The 19,087-nt window shown below is 48.4% G+C and overlaps 1 long non-coding RNA gene across 1 annotated transcript in view; it reads left to right on the plus strand.

The window, feature by feature from the left end:
- The window catches only part of LOC132535002 (uncharacterized), a 240,501-nt gene that overhangs the window by 44,609 nt on the left and 176,805 nt on the right, over positions 1–19,087 (plus strand). Inside the window, exon 2 of the long non-coding RNA XR_009546777.1 lies at positions 7,631–7,758. This is a non-coding gene — a long non-coding RNA (uncharacterized LOC132535002). The remainder of the gene's footprint in view (positions 1–7,630; positions 7,759–19,087) is intronic.

A 19,087-nucleotide genomic window follows, 5' to 3' on the forward strand; every position in this document is an offset into this window, starting at 1 on the left:
TTTTTTTTATTTAAGAAAGGATTAATTAACAAAACCATAGGGTAGGAGGGGTACAACTCCACACAATTCCCACCACCAGAACTCCATATCCCCTCCCCTCCCCTCATACTTTTCCTATTCTTTATCCCTCTGGGAGCATGGACCCAGGGTCATTATGGGGTGCAGAAGGTTGAAGGTCTGGCTTCTGTAATTGCTTCCCCACTGAACATGGGCATTGACAGGTCGATCCATACTCCCAGCCTGTCTCTCTCTTTCCCTAGTGAGGTGGGGTTCTGGGGAAGCAAAGCTTCAGGAAAATGGGACTCCAGGACATGCTGGTAGGGGTTGTCTGTCCAGGGAAGTCTGGTTGGTATCATGCTAGCACCTGGAACCTGGTGGCTGAAAAAAGGTTAACATATAGAGCCAAACAAGTTGTTGACTAATCATGAACCTAAAGGCTGGAGTAGTGCAGATGAAGAGTTGGAGGGTCTCCATTTTGTAGGTAGTTAGTAGGCTGATTTTAGTTATATTCCAAAGAGCCCATGACTATACTAGTTTTTTGTTTGTTTTGTTTTGTTTTTTTTTTTAAAAATACAGGAACCTTTTCAACACTGCCAAGATAGTGGAAGTGAACTCCAGGCCAGTGTGAGTGATTGGTGTTTCCCTCTACACTTCCCTGCCATCAAGCCCCGGGCAATGAGGTTGCAGTTCTGGGTCATAGCTTGGGCATTCCAGTCAATTTCCCATTCATCACATGGCCCAGTGGACCAGAACCTGGAGCCCAGGATCCCATCCTCTGATCCCACCCATCTCCCCCACCCCCCACCCCTCACCCCCACACACAGCTGACAGATGGGGTTTCTGAAAGCAGAGGCTGGTGCACCAGGGATCAAAGGGGCAATTTCTCAAGTACTGTGCTAGTTGGGAGGGGGGGGGGGGGCGGTGACTGGGCCAGGGCCCTATCTTCTTGGGCAGGTGGCACCATCCCAACACTCTCTAGCCATCTTCTGTCCCCTTATGTGGACATATCATCACACTGTTCTGCTCAGCCGGTAGGACCACCAGAGCTAGAAAGTTCACCCCTTCTAGCTAAATAAATGCTCCTAGCTTCATTTAAATGTTTACTCTTATTCTTCCATTCCTGGAGGCAGAGAGCAACTGTTTTCAGTACATTCATTCATTCATTCATTCATGTGTGCATGCATGCATATTTCATTCATTTAGTGCTTAGTCTCTGTGTGAATGCTGTGTGTCAGACCCTGTGCTGAGTAGGTGGAGATGCACGGCAGCCATGGTCCCTGCCCTTATAAAGGTTCAACTGACTGACAATAAACCAACCAATAGGTTGTAATGATTGAGCTGAGGAAGAAAAAAATGTCTGTTCTCATAGTAAGCTACAGGTGGGGGAGGGGAGGGAGTGGCTGCTTGAGACTGGGGGCCAAGGAGGAGCTCTCTGCAGAAGAGCTGCCTGGGCTGAGGAGGGGCCCCAGGCCTGAGCAATGTGTGTGTGGAGGGGTGGGGGGAACCTCCAGGAAAAGTAACAGCCTGTGTGAAGACACTGGGCTGTAGGCTGGTGCCCAGAACTGGGCCTGCTCACTCTATAGAGGACACAAAGTCCCCTCAGGCCTGTGGCTCTTTGACTTCTCACCACTGTGGAGCAAGAATCCCTCCTCCACACAAATGCCTCTTTCTCCTCCCGCAGGAGCCTCCTGCCAGCCCACCAGGCCCTGCCAGTAGCGTCAGCTGATCTTGGGGCAGTTACAGTCAACAAAGAGGCAGAGTTAGGAGCAGAGAAATTTCCCACCAAGGTCACAGAGGTCATCTGGCTGGGGGACAGCCTGCGCGGGAGGCCATTCTCTAGGCTTCCCAGTCTAGTGTGTGTGTGTGTGTGTGTGTGTGAGAGAGAGAGAGAGAGAGAGAGATTGAAAACATCACCACCACATCTGCTTACATCCCTGTGACATTTTACTGCTTTCGAGGTGCCTTTCTGCTCACTGCCACATGTGGTCCTGCCAGCACCCCCAGGAGGGAGGCATACAGGGACAATCACTATCTTACTCTTTTTAGATATTTATCTATTTATTTCATATGAAATAGAGAGTTTCATATGAGAGAAAGGGGGGGGGGGAGAGGGAGAGGAATCAGAGTGCTACTCAGATCCATGCTGTACTGGAGGTTGAACCAGGAGCCAGGGGCCTTCAGCTCCTGCACTCTACCAGCTAAACTGTTCCTGGTCACCAGCTCTTTCTCTGATGAACATATTCATGGTGCTTGGTGCTGGAATTTTCCCTTCACTCTTAAAAGTCCCTTAGTTTTGATTTCTTTAATTTTGCTGTCCCTTCCCTGCCCCCAACACCCTATAGTCTCCCTTTCCTTGAAGGCTTTTTAGAGAAGGACCAAGTAGGTAGAGGTCTGGCAGTGGCTGCTGGATGCCCGGAGCCATCTGTGTAAGCTGCCTGTCTGTTTTGTAGTCACCCCCTTCCTTCTTGCAAACAGAGGCTGGGTTTTGCTCAGGTGTAAATGTGTTTAGCCCCAGAGGGGGAGATAATAACTGGCTTACACTGGACTGGGAAACCTAATCCCTGTGGACAGTATCAGGCCTGGAGTCAGGCATGGACACGCTTCTGATCAAGGAGATGCAAAGGTCTATGGGATTCTGAGAGAGATTTTGCTGCAAAGGATGGACAAAGCCTATGAAGCTGTCAGTGAGTGCTGAGCTGACCCCAGGCCACCTATCTCTGAGCTTCTAATGCATAAGCAAAACATGTCCCTGAGGTTTACATCTTTGAATCCTGGTTACTCTAACTTTTGAATCGTGAACCAGGGACATTAGCATCCCTGGGAGCTTGCTAGAAACGCAGTCTCCTCTCACAGCCCAGATTCACTGGATCAGGAAATGCATTTCTAAAAGATCCCCGAGGTGACTCCTGTGTACAGGAAAGCTTGACAAGCAGTGGTTTCAGGCAGCCAAGACTTGCAATCCAAAGTCTGCTGGCTGGGAGCACATCTCAGGCTTGGGTTTTCTTAGAGCTTTAAGAGAATCCTCCAATTCACAGATTCCAGTGACAGGTGCCCATGCCTGTGCCTATGTCTCTGTGTGGGATCTGAGCTCCAGGACGTTCAGGTAAGAGAAACCATTACAGCCCTTGATATAACTCCGCAGCTAAGGTAGAAGTGTCTCTGGGCAGGGAGAATCTCTGCAAACAAAAGACATCTTCAGTCCTAAGAGGAAATTTTTGGCAGAATCACATCAGAATGCTGGGTTAGGAGCCAGTGATCTCCCTTTGCTAAACAAAGTGGACTACTTGAAAGGCAGGTAGAATTGGTTCCAGAGGGGGAGTCAGGCAGTAGCGCAGCGGGTTAAGCACATGTGGCACAAAGTGCAATGACCGGCATAAGGATTCTGGTTCAAGCCCCTGGCTCCCCACCTGCAGAGGAGTTGCTTCACAAGCGGTGAAGGAGGTCTGCAGGTGTCTATCTTTCTCTCCCTCTCTCTGTCTTCTTCTCCTCTCTCCATTTCTCTCTGTCCTATCCAATAACAGTGACATCAATAACAATAACAATAATAACTACAACAATAAAACAACAAGGGCAACAAAAGGGAATAAATAAAATAAATAATTTTTAAAAAAGAAAAAAACAGTATAAAAAAAGAATTGGTTCCAGAGATTTTTGGGGAACAGGCTGGAAAGGGCTTACTTCATAGGGACGAAGGGAGAAGAGGATTAAAAGGGACCCTGGGGGAGGGTACTGGCCCTCAGGATGGGCTGAGATGGGCTGGTCTAATTCGGATGGTCTGGATCTTGTTGAAGAGGTGTTTTGGATTCAGTTTTAGGATCCAATAACCTTCCCAACCCTTTGAGATGCACCTGGGATTTCTGTTTCTTTCTGTACCTCAATAGTTTTGCCTCTTTGTGTGTGAGGATGAGAAAGACTGCTTGATATCAAGTCTCAGAGGATGTCCATTTATTTTTCTCCTGCCAGCTAGAGAGTAGATTCTTCCTTGGTGGAGAGGAAATTGGTTCTACTCCATAAAGGGTGTCACGCTTCTGACCTGGGAACATTGATTCATACAGATTGTACCATCCCTTTGCCATCAGCCTAATGGGCCAGGTTCTCCTTTGACCTTACCCCATCCACAACTCTTTCATACATGTGGTTCTTTGTCTCTAAGGAATGAATTTCACAAAGGACCTGTAGTATAAAATTTGGAGTCAGGCATAGCTGGATGGAGTCTTGACTCTGTTGCCCATTAGTGTTGTAAAGTGTTGAACTAAGTAAGCTTCCTGGATCCCAGTCCTTCCTCTGTGAGATGAGAATGGTTGCTTCCACTCCCTAAGGTTAGTCTGAAGAATAAAGGAAGGCTGTTGAAATAACTCATTTAGATAATGTACTGCTTTGCAGTGAGTGTGACCCAGGTTCAAGTTTGCTCCCCACTGCACTGAAGGAAGCTTTGGTCTTATAGTCAGTCTGTCTCTGCCTCTCTCTTCTTTTCTGCTATTCTGTCTCTATCCAAGAAAACAACTAAATGAGAGAACCTGTGTCTAGCCTTCAGGAAGCAGCCAGGTGGTGTCATTGGTTCTGAGGAGGCCACCATCTTGGGGAGGCCCTGTGCCTGAGAGCTCAAGGGTGGGGCTGGACAGTATCTGAGGAGGTGCAAGACACAGTCCAGTGAGGGATCTGGGATGAGGGCATGGAAGCCTGCACACCCCAGACTCAGCCTGTCCATTCAGCTGGATGAACTAGATAGAACTAGAGGTTTCTTTGCTGTCCCAGAAACAAACTCCCTGGGCATGACCTCAACCCACCCAGCTGTGAAGTTGAGATAGAGACCATTACCTGCTTCTTCTTGGCACCCTAGACTGACTCCCATCATCCTGAAGCAAGTGCATATGTACTTGTGGGTGGAGGAGGGAGTGGCCTCTCCACCCAACTTCCTGCCTAAGACCCCTCAATCTCCTGCAGTGAGCGCCTGTGCCACCCCCTCGATCTTCCCTCCACACCCTCACGAAATGCTTTCAGGGACCACTCTCTCTTCCTCTCCTGCCTGCTGGTCCTTTCACTCAGGAGAATGCCATGAGCCACCTGCCTGGTATGCACCAGGCACTGGGCCGGATGCTGAGGACACCAGGGTAACAGTCTGCAACTCCTGGAAGTAGTCATTTGACTGACTCTGGCAGGGGGAATCTGCTGAGTCAGTGGGCAGCTCCCTCCCCTGGTGTCATGAAGAGGACAGTGGGGTTTGGTGCGGGAAGTTCTCCATTCAGGATGGACTGCCGCAGGAAGTGGGAGTGTGAGGGGCTTCTCCTGGGCCTGCAGCTTTGGGAGCTCGGCAGAGGGGCATTGGAGTCACTGGAAGGTGTGAGCAACCCCCTTAGCGGGGCAGGGCTCTGAGAAAAGCTGAAAGCAAAGAAACTTTGGAAACAGAGAATAGGCCCCCTGAGGTCTCACCCTAATAGCCAGATGCTGCTGTGGGCAGGAGCTGGAGACCTTATAGTTCTAGAAATCAGGCCTCGGCAGCATTGAGGCTGATGTGTCCTCCCCACACACACCATAGTCTCTAGACACTGGACATTTGCTCTGCTTGAGCTGCCATGACAACAGAACACATACTCAGCATCTTCAGCCACAGACCCTGACTTCTCCCAGTTCTGGGGGCTGGAAGTCCAAGATCAGGGTGCCAGCAGAGCCAGTTATTGGGGAGGCTCTGCTTCCTGGCTTGCAGATGACACCCTTGTCACTGTGCTGTCACATGGCTGGGGGCAGGAGGGGGGCACAGGAAGGGAGGATTGGGGTCTCTTGGTCTCTCTCCATCTTAGAAAGATGCTGATTCCATTATGGGCCTCAGCCTCATGGCCTCACCTAAACCTAAGTACATCCCCAAGGACCGTCTTCCAAATACCTTCACACTGAGGATGGGACTTTCAGCATGAGTTCTGAGGAGACATAGAACTTCAGTTCATAAAGTGTGTGTGGGGGGGATGGATATGGGGTGCTTTACTTCTTCCTTCCTTTCTTCCTTCCTTTCACTGTGGCCCAGCATCAATCCATTCTCCAAACAGCACTCTGAATGAGCTCTCTAAAATACAACCTAAGGGACTGGGCTGGTAGCTTTGTGGTGTGGTCTACTGCGTCTCTCATATGTGAAACCCTGGGTTTGACCCCTGCATACCCCAAGTTATCAAAGACTCCATGATCTCGTGTGACCTATGTCCTCTGTACCTTTCCATTCACTCCCCTACCTCCACTCCCTTCAGCCTTCTGGTTCTCAGTGCCTGCAATGTCCTCCTTCCAGACTGTCCTCTGGCTGACCCTTTCTACCATTTAGGGTTCAACTCCAGTGTTCCCTACTCACAGAGGCCTTCCTTGAATCAAATTTAAACAGCTCCCAACCCCACAGCAACTCAGTCACTCTCCAGTTCATTCCTGCTCTCCATGAACCATTTGTTATTATCTGTGAGTGTTGCATGTGATTAGAGGCCCTCTGCCCCAGCCCTCTGTGTATACTCTTTCCAGAATTCAGCACAGGAGTAGAATAGTCAACAGAGAAGAAATATTTTCTGAGAGAATGAATGAATCCTGTGGACACATCTTAAAGGTTGTTGTGGCAGAAAAATGAGAATAAAAGTGAAGACTCAATGCCAGCAGGGACCTTTGTCTAACAAGAGTCTTCACCCACTGGGTACTGTCGACATCATTCTTCACACATGGAGGAGGCTTGGGAAATGTGCAGCATTACTAAGAGGACAACCCTTTGCAATTTCCAGCTTATGTATGAGAAAAGTGAGATGCCCAGAGGTTTAAACTGGGTGGAGCTCACACAGCTATGAGAATGCAAAGATAGAGCTCAGGCCTCTCCCTCACAGACCCTTTGTTTACTTTAAAAATATTAGTGATTTAATAATGATTAACAAGACTGTAAGATAACAGGGGTGTGACTTCATACAGTTCCCACTACCAGAGCTCTGTGCCCCATCCCCTCCACTGGAAGCTTCCCTATTCTTTTTAAAATTTTTAAAAAATTTTTTAATTTATTTATAAAATGAAAAATATCAACAAGACCATAGGATAAGAGGGGTACAGTTCCACACAATTCCCATCACCAGAGTTCCATATCCCATCCTCTGCCTTGCAAGCTTTTCTATTCTTTATCCCTCTGGGAGCATGGACCCAGGATCATTATGGGGTGCAGGAGGTGGAAGGCCTGGCTTCTGTAATTGCTTCCCTGCTGAACATGGGTGTTGACAGGTCGATCCATACTCCCAGCCTGTTTCTATCTTTCCCTAGTGGGGTGGGTTTCTGGAGAGGTGGGATTCCAGGGTACATTGGTGAGGTTGTCTGTCCAGGGAAGTTGCCTATTCTTTATCCCTCTGGGAGTATGGACCAAAATTCTTTATGGGGTACAGAAGGTGGGAGGTCTGGCTTCTATAATTGCTTCTCCGCTTCACCTGATTCTTTTGAGGAACATTCTCTGGTCCCCCTACTTTGAGTTTGGAGGATCAGGGTCGTCAGTATTTGGGGATGCTGACTTCAGAACTAAGAACAAGGAGGATGGGATGTCTTGACTTCTGTCTGTCTTCAGAGAGGCCCTGCAGTTGGGAAGCCCTGCAGGGTCCACTCTATCCTAAGCTATGATTTTCCTTTCCTGCAGATGTGAGGAAGCCACATGGATTTGAAGCCAGCAGCAGAGTTACATAAACGTGATTTCTGAAATCAAGAAATGGATGAAGGGACTTCTGTGGGGCCCTCCCAAGCCACTGAATGCTGATCCTGAGTAAAGTAAGTGTGTATAAATACACTATGTCTCTAGAAACTTCTACCTGGCTGGAGAGAGAAGACCGGGAGGTTGACCACCTGCTCTTGTGCCATTGCAGTGCTGGCTGCTGGTAGGGACTGGGACTGGTGCCCATGACCTTGGAAAGATCCCCAGGGAACGTTCAGAACCAGAAGGTTGAGTAATGGAAGCCCCCGTCAGAGGCCGTAATAGATCCGTTTGCAGCTGCTCCCTGTTGGGGTGTGATTGATTCCCTGAGAGCCTGTATCCCTTTTCTTACTTATTGAGTGTGGGTGATGGATTTTTGACAAGATTGATTTTGACCTGAATACTGCTGAGCTAAATGAATCAACAGCGTCAATTTCTCTGCCTGGTCCTGAAGAATAGTTAGTGGATACAGACATATTTCTTTCAGTCGGAGCACTTTGGGCTTCTGGGACAGCCAGCCCTGGCAAGTCCTCCCTCTGCAGTGCCCACTGGCCATCTTCACATGGTTCCTTCCTGGAGTCGCAGGTGGATACATGGCTTTCCCTTCCCCTCTTTGTGTGGGAGGCTGGTTTCCCCATCTGGCCCACTGTCTGCACCCTCTAGCCTCCACATTCCCCTTCTCTCACGCAGCTCCAGCCAGAAAAGCAAGCTGTGTGAGGGCTTGATTGTGTGAGGAGGGGAGAGCTTTTTGTCTCCTCTCTTTCTCCAAATCTGTGATTCCTGAATCGGTACATTACTTGGTTCTCCCGCAAACCTACAATAAGTATCCTAACTTGATGACATTGCTGATGGATCGCTACTAGCTTCTCAGGGTGGGGTTTTCACATGAATCTTTTTGCCCTTGGCAGCTAAGCAGATATTCATATGCAGACTATTCTGTCTGTCTCTGCCTTCCCGTTTCTCAGAGCTGTCTCCACCTCTGGGCATGCCAGCTCAGGATTCTTGAGTCCTGGGAAGGAAAGGGGTGAGGTAGATGCAGAGGAGTTTGGTGGATGATGGGGGACAGGGAGTGGGGAGGGGTGAGATTGGGGCCTGGGATCTAGCTTTGCTATAGGCATCCCTATGTCTGAAAAATGGTTGTCCTGGAGGGTGAACACTGTTCTTATTATGTTACTCATAGTACTTATGACACTACATTAAAAAATTATATTAGTGGGGTTTCCTCAGTGCTGTTACTGAAGACCTTGTCTGGGTATGAGTACAAGCAGAATATTCTAGAAATACAGGCTCCCTATTTAACTGTGTGTTACAGCAGTGTGGACACCCCAGTGTTTTTACATGGATAGGCCCTTCTGAACTACTAGCAGATCCCAAGCAAGGCAGGACCCAGAAACGCAGCCCTCACTTGAAGCAGGGAAGACCCCTTCAGGCTAGCATGGCTAGGAGGACCCTGAGGAGGGTGCTCAGAGCTGCAGAGGAAGGGACAGTAGTTTATGGCCTAGAAAATTTCAGGCATTTCAGGGACACAAAGGCTCAGCAACAGACCTATAGAGCCTAAAGACTGTCCCACTGGCAGAAGCTGAGGCCTGGGATGGGGGTGGGGGGTGGGGGTGGGGAGGGTGGGCAGGAAAGGAGCCAAGCTAAGTAGGCCCTTCCCTGGAGGAGCAGTGGGAGGTCTGAGCTTCCTGGCAGAAGCTGGAGAGTCCACCTTTCCTGAGGTTTGCTCAGATGGAATTCCCTTCCTTATCTCTTAGTTCACTCAAGTCCTCAGGACACAGAAGGTAACCCTAAAGATGACCCCAACCCCCTTAAATGCTAGGGACAGCAAGGCACATCTCTGCTGGGGATATAACAAATTCGCCGGAGGATATGCAGAAGCCAGCACACAGGTGCATCATGGTGCTCTTGAGAGCCCCCCCCACACACACTTTTATCAAAACCTTGGGTTTCAGACCCCAGAGGCAGAAGGTTTCCCTCCTGCCCAGCCTGAGAAAAGCACTGGAAGCCACCTCCCTGTGCCCTCCTCACTCTCCCAGTCCACTCCTCACTCTGAGGGATTTGATTTGTGCTGAGAAGAGCAGATGCCCCTGGGATCAGGGTGGATGATTCTGGACTTTTTCCACCAGGCCTTTTTACTGACTGGTTAATCAGGGGTCCAGAGGAAGGAGGGAGGTGGGGACAGCTTACTGTCCTTTAACTCCTTCCTTGCTGGCCTGTCTGCCGCCTGGCTGATGTGGGAGCTTCCAGACCTGCTCCAGCAGCTGTTCCCAGGACAGCTCCAGTGCAAGCCTCTCTGATGGGGTGGGGCCTCTGGTCTCTCCAGGTGACCTCTGGGTGAGAGTAGCACCCTACTCAGCCCTCCCATCTAAACCACCCAAGGAACTCTTGTGCTGGCTTGAGCTTCTTCTTGAGTGTTTTACATTTATTTGACAGAATGGGCAGGTTATATTAGAAAGAAAAGAAAAAGAAAAAAAAAGAAGAAGACAAATTATTTGCAGAGAAAAATGTCTGTATGCCTGGAGAAGAGAAGACAGAGATAAATAAAGGGAACTGCTCTCAAGGGCTGAGTCACCCCCTTTCCTTTCCAGGGCCAAAGAAACCAGCCCATTCCCCTCCAAATGCAGGTGGAGGGAAGTGATGGGATTGGGCTGGGTGGCTCTAGGTCGAGAAGACTGTGTGAGAGGCAGAGGGAGGGTGAGTGAGGTCCCCCGATTTGGCCCATGGAGTGCAGGCTCTGGGTATGAAGGAAGAGGAGGGGAAAGAATGGCCCACAGGCTTCTGACCTTGACCTCTATGTGCTCTCTCCCCCATACCCATGGGTTCCACAGTCTCCAAGCCACAAGCTTTCAGAGATGATAACTCTCACTGAAATAACTTGTTCCAAGGAAGCAGGTGATCAATGACTCAAATTAACCCCCAGGAAATTTTCCTTTTTCTTTCTTTTTTTTTTTCCTTGCTGACATTTTATAGGTTTCTCAGCTTATCTCCTCCCTTGATGGCTATATAAGGCAGATGATGGCTATCTTAAATTTCTAGAAAAAAAAAAGTGAATTCACGGAGGCATTTAAGGGCCAGTGAGTGTTTAGATGAACTGAGAGTACAGGGAAGGGGGTTCAAGTTCTACCCATCAGCCTCCAGTCCCAAGCAATCATTTTTCCTAGGCGGGCAGACGCCTAGTACCTCCCCACCAAATACCCCCTCTCCTGTGTTTACTGCTTCAGCCTCCTGGGTTAATAAGAACTATTCCTACATTACCACCCCCACCTCCCCAGCTCAGAGGGTTTCAGCTTCTAAATCAGGTTATCTCTCCAGTCTGAGTTCCAGTAACTGAATTATCTTTGCATGAGTACACAGAGGTCTGGGTAGGCTGGGAGGGGCTGTCTGGTCTGGGGACTGACTTCTTGGCTGCTCCCCAAGCTGGGTCTTAGCAGCCCCTAAGTGATGGCCCTGCCCCTTCTTTGCCCACCCCAGCATGGCTCTCAGTCCTGGAGAGAAAGGGTGAGGCTGTGTTCAAGGGTGTCTCCTGATGCCCGGGCACTGGGCAGAGAGCCAGGGCATCAGAAAGGCTGGCTCTGTTCTTGGCAGGAAATGAGAGGCGGGCATGGAACTTCCACCCAGGCTGGGATGGAGATCTGTGAGCAGCAGCTCTGAGTAGGCGAGGTAGAAGGGAGCAAAGGGCACCCTGGGTCCCTCCCTCCCGGGCAGTTCTGGGACCCACAGTGCCCACATGCAGAGCTAGGCTAGTCCAAGAAAGCTGCAGTTTACCAGAGACTTCAAAGTGCTACAGACCTCCATCTAGATCACTTCAGGAGGGGGCAGTGCTGGACAGGCCAATTTCTTAGTCCACAAGCAAAAAAAGAAGACAACCTTTTTTGTGCTTGGCCAGGGAAATAGCTCAACTAGTCATCAGACTTGCCTAAGCCCATGAGCTGAACTTTCTAAGCCTAAGTCAAGACCAGCTAATTTGGGGCAGGACCTGAGGCTCAGTCTTTAAAGCAGCCACCCTAGAGGGGGCAGACTCTGAGAAGTGTGGATCTAGAGCTGCAAATGAAAAGAGAGGCAAACGCTAGAAGAAGAAGAATGAAAAGGGACAGCCCTTTATGGAACAAAGAGTGGTCACCACACAGGGACACACCCTGGGAAGCAGGGCTGCTCCCAGTACGGTGCCTGGGCCACTCCTGCCCAATCCACCAGCACTCTCTGTAGTCACTTGGGGTGTTTGTTGGAAGGCAGACTTCCGGTTCCCAACGTGGATGCACTCAGATTCTCTCTGAGCAGGCATGAAACAAGCATTTACAGTAAACTTCTAATCATGAAAGTGGTCACAGTGGTAAAATAACCACCTAGGTTTATATTGCACTTGCTCTATATATGATTCTTCAATCTATATTAATTTAGTTGATCTGTGACATGGGGCTTGGAATATGTATTTATTGTGAACATCTAACAATAGTAGTAGTAATGACAATATAATAACCACCTAGGCCCATATCAGACTTACTCAGTATGAAGCTCTTTAATCTGTATTAACCCATTTGATCAGTGCAGCTACACGTGTGGTGGACTGGATTATGATTCCATTTAGCAGGTGACAAAACTGAGGCCCAGAGGAGCTAAGTAACCTTCCCAAAGTCACTTAGCCCACTTAGTGACTGAGCCAGAATTCAGGCCTGGGTCAGCAGCTGCTAGCATTCTAGCACCCAGGCCCCTGCTTTGAATGGGACTCCCACCCACACCCAATCTTTCAGTCACATGTGCCACCTCTAAGCAGCACTGAGCAGAGAGGAACCAAGCCAGAAGCTGGGGCTGTAGACACTGAGTGTTCTACTTCACAGTCTAGGACAGTCACTGCCCTGAGGGACAGGAGGCCAGGGGATAGGCTATCTACATACTACGCAGCTTTAGTCAGTACCATTCTCCTGAGGTCTTGGTTCCAGCAACCTATCAAAGGGACACTAAACTGGATGGCTTCTAGATTTCTTTAAGACACTTGGAAAAATACATGTATTTTACTTCTCTGAGTAGCTTTAGGCAGGCGTGTATGTAAGTGAAGTGTCCTCAACCCAAGGCTGGCTGGGCTTTAGCTTTTGCCACAAGTCTGGATACAGCCACGTTGGTATAAGTAGGTTGGCACCAGGACTGATCATTCTGTCTTGGCTGCCTTTCCTGCTTTGTCCTGAGTTAGTGCCCTTATGAGGAAAGAGAAGGAGAGGAAGAGAGACTGAAAGAGCCCTTGGCGTAAAATGGAATTAGTTTTGAGAAAACTAAGGCCCAGAAGTAGGTAATGACTGGGGCATGCAAGAAAACCACCAGGTCCATGACTTTGTGTCTTTTTTGATTCCATGACTCTTAGCAGACCTTTTTTTCCAGATAGAGGATGAGAGAGAGAGGGACAGGAGGAGAGACAGGGCAGCACAGCTTCACCATTTGTGAAGCTTCACCTGCTCATGGAGAGGAGCTGTGGTGTGGGGATTTGCATGTCAGGGGCAGGTAGGCAGCTCCATGGGCTTCACAAGAGGCGTTGGGTTCTGTGGTCACCTCTGCAACACAGGACCATCCTCCGGGTTCATCTCCTGCCACTAAGCATGCAGCTACCCAAGTTATTTTCTCTCCTGCTACTCTGTGCACTTCCAAAAAGCAGTTTCAGCCTGGACAAGGCTGGTGGTAGGACAGGAACTCCAGTGCTTTTGGGACTGCACACTGACCGGTCAACCATGCCCCAGGGTTGAAGTTTTCATTCATTCTGGGCTGCATCTTGCCTCACTTATATTATGATGCTGCCGCCAAGGCCCCTGGATTGGGTGGCTTGTAGACATCACTCACTTCTCATAGTTCCTGAGGCTGAGTGCTCATGATCAGCTTGTGTGGAACTCTTCGTTGGTTTGCAGACTCTTGCCTTCTCCTTGTATCTTCACATTGTAGAAAGAGCATCCTCTAGGATCTGTTTTCCAGTCCCGGTGCCTTCATGAAGGTTCTTCTCCACACCTAATGACCTCCTCACCCCCCCCCCCCCAAGTATCACATAGGGGATTTGGCTGCATCACATGAATTTGGGGGAGACACATTTAGTCATTGAACATCTGTGGCTGGGGGTGATGAGAAGTGTCTGGCCACGTGGTGTCCTCTGCTGTCTACACTGGATTGGGGAGTAAGGTGGGAGGATTGGAAGCTGGGGAGCATTGGAGGGCTGAGAAGTGGGCTGAGTTGAGCTGTGGGGGAGACGCTGAGGGAAGCAGGAAGCAGCTTGGCTTGGGGCTGTCAGAGTGGCTGTGAGCCTGCTGCTCTCCAGAACACACTCAGTCCCCGGAGGCAGCGTCTGGGTCTGCATCACGTCATGCAGGACCTGGAGTTACAGCTGTGACACAGCCCTGGCTTCCAGGTCTGTGGCTTCAGAACAGGGCAGAGGGTGGGGGTCAGACGTCTCCCACAGAGGTGGGTCTGAGTTGAGAGCTCCCAGTATAAGGCTGCTTAGTGATCCCTACTCCATGTAGCCCCAGGTTCTTCTCAAGTGGCCCTGCCCTGGAGCTCAGCACTGTACCCGTTAGCATCCCTGCTTAGCAGGATTGCTGCAGCTCAGTCTTCTTTTATTTTTTCTGCCAAGATTTTTTTTATTATTGATTAGATAATGATTAACAAGACTGTAAGATAACAGGGGTACAGTTCCCAACACTGGAGTTCTGTGTCCCATCCCCTCCACTGGAAGTTTCCCTATTCTTTATCCTTCTAGGAGTATGGACCAAAGATCTTTATGGGGTGCAGAAGGTGGGAAGTCTGGCTTCTGTAATTGATTCTCCACTGGACGTGGGCATTGGCAGGGCAATCCATACCCCCAGCCTGTTTCTGTCTTTCTCTAGTGGGTCAGGACTTTGGAGAGGTGAGGTTCCGGGACACATTGGTGGGGTCATCTGCCCGGGAAGGTCAGGATGGCATCATAGCAACAGCTGCAACTTGGTGGTTGAAAGGCAGTAAGATATAAAATAAATTTTCAATAAACAGGAACCCCAAGGTAGGAATAGAGCAAATAAAACTAGGGGATGTGCAAAGAAACTAGGAAGTCTGTTTCAGGTATGTTCCATGTGGCCCATGACTTTAGTAATTCTTGCCTGAGCTCATTTGCATTTAAATGAGCTGCTCACAGCTGAGACTCTGTCCTATTAGTCCTGATGTTGCCCCAGCCCTTAGCCTAGGGCTTGCCTCAGCTCAGGAGCTGGGTTAAAGCTTTATAATAGTTGCCAGGAGGAGGTACAGCAGTAAGACAATGAACCTGCAGGCATGAGGTTCTGAGCTCGATCTCTGGCACCATGTATGCTCTGCTGCATGTCTCTGTGGGGGGGGGGGGGCGGGGAGGAAGGGAGAGAGAGAGAGAACACACCTTTAAGTGAATTGTGACAAGCTGGTGAGCAGGTCCCCAAAGCACCACCTACTCAAGGAAGCCTCCATGAAGGCCCTTCCCCAAGTGCTTATTAAAGGAGTGGGGTCTGGCCCGAGCTCAGAGAACTGTGCCTTCCAGAGGACAAAGGTGGTGAGCACAGAGCAATTGTGTGGAATACATTTGGGGCCACAACTGTTGAGCTGAGTCATGAGTGTGGCACCCTTGTTGGGTAGAACTGTACTGCCCAAAGCTCCACCCAGGGCTGGAATGAGAACCCCGAGCTTCCTGCCTCGTCCCAGGCTCCTGGGCATCATGTTCTCCCCAGCCATCCACTGTAGACAGAGCTGAAGCTGCTGCCTGGCATCAGAGGTTTTCCTTGCCATGAAAACAGCTTGCTTCCCAAGGAGAAAGCAGAATGCTGTAAAGCACACAAGGGTAAATATTGAGTGTGAGGTGCCGCTAATGAGCTGCACAAAGGTCGTTAGCACTGGTGGGTTGCCACCGTGGCCCAGTTGCCACCGTGGCCCAGCCCCTCTGCACTGGGCAGGTAGCACCACTCCTCTCATCCAGGCTCACGGGACCCATGTTCTAGCTGCCACCGTGACTCTGTGAAGCTTTCCTCTTGGAAAAGAAAAAAAGAGCTAAGAGTGCAAACGATGTTTTCTCAAAACAAAGGCAGAAATTTCAGGTTAAAGATAGACTGAAAAGATTTAGTTTGTTTTCCATTCCCAACCAAAACCATACTCTGAATAACAGGCTGGCATACAGAATAGGGAGGAAGAATGATTATAACCAGGTTTTGTTTTGTTTTCTTTGAGTATTTACTATGTACCTAGAACAGTACTGTTTGTGACCTTATACAACCTCACAAAGCAGAGTGTGTCGATCTTTATTTTGCAGTGAGGGAGGGTGAGACTCAAGAAGATTTAGGTAACTTGCCCAGGTTTCCTCAGTCAGTAAGATGAAGCTGTACGTGAACCCAGAGCCCATGATGTTGACCCAAGTCCCCCTGAAAACTGTGTGGGAAGAACAGCACTAAGCAGTCTTTCCTCTTCCAACATTGGAGAACTGAGTAAATCAAAGGAGTGGTCATAATTTATTTAATACAGTTATTTATTTACAGTTTATTTAGAATCTATTATGACTGGATTTTGGCGATGCCATACATCATCCTTCCTCCCATGGAGACTACCATTAAGTGGGAAGTAGATAGAAACAGATGACTCTAATAAAAGGTAGTGTGATTGATGTGAAGCTTGGCACTGTGCATCATGAGAGGACAAATTAGCGTCCCTGAATGTGAAAAATAAAGTCATCTTTTAGGATCTTTTTTTAAAAAAATGATATTTGGGGGCTGGAGTGATAGCATAATGGTTGTGCAAAAAGACTTTCATGCCTGAGGTTTCAAGATTCCAGGTTCAATCTCCAGCACCACTATAACCAGAGATGAGAAGTGTTCTAGTAAATAATAGTAATAATTTTAGCCTTTGGAAAGTATCTAGTGGAAAGGGAAAGCTTCTTGGATAAGGTTCTGCAGAGCTGGGTCTCGGTGATCCTGTGTTAGCTACAAATCGTGGTGGTGGTTGTGTGGATTTCTTGCTAGTCAAGGAGCCATTTGAAGCAGTGACATGGTGATGAGGTTAAAAAAAACTTTACTATCTTCCTTATTAATGAAATAGGTAGGTAGGTGCCTGGGCAGGGAGACAGACAGAGCATCACTGTTATACCCAGTGCTGAGAACTTGTTGTGTGCTCTAGGACTGAACCGCATCCCTGCTCACCTATGACAGGCTTTAGGAGTGGAGAATAAGTGTGTTTGTGGAGCATATAATTGGTAGTAGAAAAGAATGGAGCTGGAGAAATAGTCAAAAGGTAGATCACAGAGGTAAGGCAGATCAAATAGTCCAAGGTAGTTATAGTTAAAAGTAGATCAGATAGGCAGGACAATGGAACTTGGGATTTATCCTTAGTAAGTGAAAATAACTGTAGGATTAAAAAATATATATTAGTGATTTAATAATGATTAACGAGATTGTTAGATAACTGGGGTACAATTCTACACAGTTCCCACCACCAGAATTCTGTGTCCCATCCCCTCCATTGGAAGATTCCCTATTCTTTACCCCTTTGGGTGTATGGACTTCCCCCAATTTTTCCCCAGGGTTATTACTGGGGCTCGGTGCCTGCACTACTTTCAATTCTTTTAAAAAAAAAATATTTATTTATTTATTCCCTATTGTTGCCCTTGTTTTATTGTTGCAGTAATTATTGTTGCTATTGATATTGGTATTCTTGGATAGGACAGAGAGAAATGGAGAGAGGAGGGGAAGACAGAGAGGGGGAGAGAAAGACAGACACCTGCAGACCTGCTTCACCCCCTGTGAAGTGACTCCCCTGCAGGTGGGGAGCCGGGGGCTCGAACCAGGATCCTTACGCTGGTCCTTGTGCTTTGTGCCACTTGCACTTAACCTGCTGTGCTACCGCCCGACTCCCTCAATTCTTTTTTCTTTCTCTTTTTTTTAATAGGGCAGAGAGAAATTGAGAAGGATGGGGAAGATAGAGAGGGAGAGAGAAAGACTGACACCTAAAGACCTGCTTCACCGCCTGTGAAGTGACCTCCCCCACTGCAGGTGGGGAGCCGGGCCTCAAACCAGGATCCTCGTGTGTGTCCTTGCTTTTTTACTATGTGTGCTTCACCTGGTACCCCACCATGAAACCTGGACCAAAATTCTTTATGGGGTGCAGAAGATGGAAGTTCTGGTTTCTGTAATCGCTTCTTTATTGGACATGGACATTAGCAGGTGGATCCATACCCCCAGCCTGTTTCTGTCTGTCCCTAGTGGGGTAGGGCTCTGGGCAGGTAAGATTTCAGGACACATCGGTGATGTCGTTTGCTCAGGGAAGTCAGGATGGCATCATGGTAGTGTCTGGAACTGAAAGGTGTTAAGATACAAAGTAGGACAAATTGTTTAATAAACAGGAACCCACAGTTTCTTCGTATAGGAAGTAAGAAGTCTATTTTAGGTACGTTCCAAGGGGATCCATGACTTTACTGATTTTTCCTGGGCCTGCCAGCTAACATGCAGGTGGACTAAAAAAAGTATTATCTGGGAAGATGGTGTCAGAGTTGAGAATAGGGCTAGAAAGCTGGATCAGGGCTGAGAGTAGCTCCCAAATATGAGGAAAATATTTAAATACCATTGATCTGGCCTAGGGCTTGTATCTATTCATTTTTATCACAGGAGCTTGGGATATATGCATGTATATATATAATTTTTATTTATAAGATGGAAATATTGACAAGACCATAGGATAAGAGGGGTACATTTCCACACAACTCCCACCACCAGATCTCTGTATCCCACTCCCTCCCTAGGTAGCTTTCCTATTCTTTATCCCTCTGGGAGTATGGGCCCAGGGTCATTATGGGGTACAGCAGGTGGAAGGTCTGGCTTCTTTAATTGCTTCCCTGCTGAACATGGGCATTGGCAGGTTGATCCATATTCCCAGCCTGTCTCTTCCTTTCCCTAGTGGGGCAGGGATCTGGGGAGGTAAGGCTTCAGGACACATTCATGGGGTCATCTGCCCAGGGAAGTCCAATTGGCATCATGGCAGCATCTGGAACCTGGTGGCTGAAAAAGAGTTAAGATATAAAACAGAACAAATTGTTGACTAATCATGAACCTAAAGGCAAGAATATTGCAGATGAAGATTTGGGGTCTCCGTTTTGGAAAAGCTAGTAGGTCTGTTTTTGGTATATTCCAAGGGGCCCATGATTTTACTAGTTTTTGCCTGAGCCTGACGTCTAATATGCAGGTGGACCCATGTTATTGTCTGGGGAAATGATTTAATAGTTGGAAAAGGGCTAGAAAGCTGGATCAGGGAAGAGAGTAACTCCCAAATATGGGAAAAGTGTGTAAATATTGTTAATGATTTGATCTGGGGCCCATGTTCAGCACAGGGGCCTATGTAACCTCTATCCCTGTAGGTCTGAGCTTGCGTTCTGTGTCATGGCTAGGAACATTCCAGGCTGCA

This window comes from Erinaceus europaeus, chromosome 20 (assembly GCF_950295315.1).
Source record: "Erinaceus europaeus chromosome 20, mEriEur2.1, whole genome shotgun sequence".
Lineage (NCBI taxonomy): Eukaryota > Metazoa > Chordata > Mammalia > Eulipotyphla > Erinaceidae > Erinaceus > Erinaceus europaeus.